This window comes from Tenrec ecaudatus, chromosome 3 (genome assembly GCF_050624435.1).
Source record: "Tenrec ecaudatus isolate mTenEca1 chromosome 3, mTenEca1.hap1, whole genome shotgun sequence".
In the NCBI taxonomy this organism is placed as follows: Eukaryota; Metazoa; Chordata; class Mammalia; order Afrosoricida; family Tenrecidae; genus Tenrec; species Tenrec ecaudatus.
This window is the reverse complement of record NC_134532.1, coordinates 122,609,731-122,613,851: the sequence shown is the minus strand read 5'-3', so window position 1 is coordinate 122,613,851 and position 4,121 is coordinate 122,609,731. Positions and strand designations below refer to the sequence as shown.

Below are 4,121 nucleotides of genomic sequence, written 5' to 3'. Positions count from 1 at the left end.
AGGACTTGTAATGAAGCTAGCCACAGCTTTCCGTAGATCCTACACCTTCCACAAGGGAGTTGTATCCAGCTTACAGAGAAATACCTTTCTTTCAAAGGATCCCTGATGGCAGGTATTGAGTGGTTATACTTATCAAAACCGGACAAGCCTGTTTGGTTCCCTTTCACCATATTTCTGAAATCAGTATAGATGAAAGTCAGGGTAATTATACTCAGGGTTAATTATACTTTCGAAACTAAAGGTTAACTGAGAATACTTGTACTTTCCATTCTCTCTAAACTGGACTTTGGAGACAAAGTTCAAGAGAGAAACCAGTCAATACCAGACCAGAAGTAGACTGCAAATTCAATCTGTCACCTAACACCGATCTTTTAATAAACTATACAACCCTGATAAACGGATATAGTTTTCATGTCTCCCCAGAATCTGAAAAGCATTGTATAAAATAGCTACCCTGAAACTGACTTGCAAAGTAGCAGCAAAACACACACACACACAACATAAAATGTCAACCTTGATTCTTTAAGAGCAAGGATTTTCATTTCGAAGAAAAGAAATTGTGTCAGACGGGAAGACAGAAACAGCCAGGCTGCCAGTGGTGGGTGTGATGCATGCTTCTCCCATTCGTGAGTTATGTAGTAGAGTGTAAACTCAGCACTACGTTTGTGAAAGGTTACCATTTACAGTGGAAGCCCTACATGCATTTTTGAGTTCCCACAAAGATGCTTTAGCCTCCCTGGAGTTCTTACTGACTATGTAGGTTTGCTATGAGTGAGAATGGATTCGAGGGCAGTTGAGTTTTTTGGTATTAACCAGCAATGTGCATACTTCAGGCCAAGTGTGCTTGGAAAGAGATTGCTAACCTTCCCCTAGCCAACCCAGTTAAGTAGTAAGCAAACATGTGCTTTTTTTCTTGACTAGAACATAGACGCTAAATGAAAGGTTGAGCTTCTTTTCTTTTTCTCAAAACAATTTTATTTTGAGCTAATACAGATATCATATCATCCCATAGTTCAATTACATCAAGCAGTGTTGCACAATTGCTACCACAATCAGTTTCCACACATTCTCTTCCTTCTTGAACTCCTTGGTCTCAGCTCGCCTTTACCCCCACCACCTCCTTCCCTATCAAATTGCTTTCCTTGTGACTGGACAGTATAAACGTTGTGTGGTATCCTTAGTATCTCATGATGATCCGAAGCTGGGTGGTAATGTGAGCTTTTAATAAAAATACAGAGGTAAACAGATGCTGTTTTGAACTTGTATCTGGCAGACTAATGATCTCCAAACCTGAAGCCCATGTGGGGGTTGTAATAACAGAAGGAGGGTTGGTGGAATTTGGGAAGATTCCAAAAAGAAGCACTAGTCATTGAATGGAAACCTATGGTCAGTCTTCACAGCCTCCTCTGCCTTTCATTGGTGTCTAACCCCATCAGCAATTCTCAGCTCCTTTTGGATGAGTCTAATTTGCTTCTAAATACTTCAAGTGCAGTCCTTTGTTTACTGAGTCATTACTGGGGCAGAGGTTAGGAACACTGTGATAGGTACTGGGGACAAAGAGAAGATTAAGCTTAAGTTGAGAACACCAGCTTGCAGAAGGCTGTGGAGTACAATGGAAACCTCACATTCACTTGCAGGGTCTGTGTAGCTCCGGGATGTGAATGGCCTCCCTATCAGACAGCATGCATTGTGAAGTCAATATGAGAGCGTAGTTAGGATCAAATGTAAGACCTTATCATTTGATCTCCCTTGTTTCCATTTTTAATATTGTCTGCTTTCTTTTCGATTGAGCTTTTCTATTTTTTCTAGCCATTGTTGTTGGGTTGCTTGCTTTTTGTTTGTGTTTCACATGATCTTCTGTCTACGAAATCCAGGACAGATAGATCTGTACAGTCAGTAACTAGATTCATAATTGCCTCGGGGCATGGCAGGAGAGGTTGGGGGAAACGGGCACTAACAACAATGAGAACCAGCTGCCCCGGCCGTCCCCGCCGGGCTGTTGGCGCCAACCGTTGGGCGCGTTTCTGAAGTCGCTCCCTCAGGACGCCCCCCGCCCCTCTCGGGCGGCGATCCATGTGGGGGGCCCGGCTCCCGCTGCCGCAGCCGCTGCTGCTCCTGCTGCCGCCGCTTGTAACCGCGGGCGCTGCTTTGAGCTCTCAGGCCGGTGCCATGAACCTGGGCGGCCGCGGGGCGCCGCCCGCAGTGCGTGCAGCTGTCGCCGGTGCCGGGAGCCGACCCGCAGCACTGCAAGGAGCTGCTGCTGCTGGCGGCAGCTGGGGGGCCGGAGATGCGGGGTCCCCCCGGGGACTGGACGAAGGAAAAGCTGCCACCGCCGCCGCAGCACCACGTCCTCTATTTCCCGGGGGACGTTCAGAATCATCATGAAATTATGACTCATCATCCTGAGAATTACCAGTGGGAAAACTGGAGTCTAGAAAATGTTGCCACCATTTTAGCCCATCGGTTCCCAAACAGTTATATTTGGGTGATAAAGTGTTCCCGGGTGCATTTGCACAAATTCAGCTGCTATGACAATTTCGTAAAGAGCAACATGTTTGGTGCCCCTGAGCACAATACCGACTTTGGAGCTTTTAAGCACCTTCACATGTTAATAGATAATGCTTTTAATTTAACTCAAAACAATCTGCTGTCAAAGAAGAACGTGAATGTTTTGAATAAGGATTCCAAAGCAATTAATTGTAGATCCACTTCTCATATTCCAAGGAGAAAAAGAGAGGACCTGCGAAAATGTCGAGGAGTCTGCCTTGAGTTTTTATCCACCGTCACTAAACGGTGCATCTTTTACTTTGATTGATTTAGTAAAGGTTGTGTTGTTTTGAATCAGCTGCATTTTGAATGGAAAGAAGCCAAGAAAGACAAGAACATAGACGCCTTTATCAAAAGCATAAGAACATGTACTGGCTGGATGGTGGTCATTCTGGAGGAAGTAACACTTGGGTTCCTTATCCAGAAGTCTTGAAAGAATTTGCACAAACAGAGATTATGGTTCACACCCATGTAACACCATACCAAGTGCACGAGCCAATGAGATCGTGGATTGGAAAGGAACACAAGAAATTTGTTCGGCTGCTTGGCCAGCTTGGCGTGCAGGTGACCGACCGCCTTCATTTTGCCCCGGAAGCGCCTTCCATCGAGAACCACTTCAGGGTTCATGAGGTGTTTTGAATTCAAGAAGATTAATCCACTTCTTCAGTGGAGTCGCCTAAGCGCTTTGTTAAAAATTCACGAACAAGATGTAAATTAAATCATCCGTTTGGAAGAGGGAGAACACATTTCTAAAACATGCGTGCAACGTGCAGTTGTTTTCTTTGGCTTGAATGTGAAGTTTTTAATGTGGACTGTTAGAATTAGTTCATTTGAAACCTAAAACGGTGGCTTGTGATAATCCTGTGAGGAAATAAAAGACCTGTAAAAGTGAAAGTGATAGTCTTTATAAAAGGAACTAAAATTATTAGTTAATAGTTAATTTGGGGCCATATGTAATGTTTTACACTCATTTTTGTGACAGTTATTTTGGCATCCAAAACTTTAAGTGGAAAAACTCAATTTTTCTTCAAACTAAACAAAGACACACAGATGTTTTTCATGATTTTGAAATAACTACCCTGCTTTTTGTGTTTTTCAAACTCCTGGACTTATTCTTTAACATGTCAATAAGTGTATTTTTCTCCAGAGTTGAAATATTTGTTTCCAAATATAAGCCAAGAATGTGCAGTGGTATAAAAGTTTATTTTAAAAAACATATTACACTTAAGTGCTGTGGCTTAATTTTTAATTGACAACTTTTTTATAACATGTTTTGGGGTATTGTAAATTTTGGACAAAACCCAGTATTTTGGGAAACTGGTTTAAATTGAGCATAATGATGTATAGTGTGTCAAAATATACTACCAAGCAGATTTCAAATCTCAGTTTTGAAAGATATCAATTTAGGTAAAATAAATATATAATGCTTTATTTGAAAAGATGCCGCAGATCTAAATCAGTGTTTCTCCAGAAGCCTGACTTTGCTGCTCAGGAAAAAGCAGTTCTCTTTGGCCAGAATGCAAAATTACATTGCTGTTGAGAAAAGTTACATGGGAAAGTTTAAAGACACAAAT

General features: G+C 42.2%; 1 pseudogene; it reads left to right on the top strand.

The window, feature by feature from the left end:
* The first annotated feature begins 2,073 nt into the window (after window positions 1–2,073).
* LOC142443537 (mitochondrial protein C2orf69-like) lies at window positions 2,074–3,439 on the top strand (annotated as a pseudogene).
* Window positions 3,440–4,121: the final 682 nt, after the last annotated feature.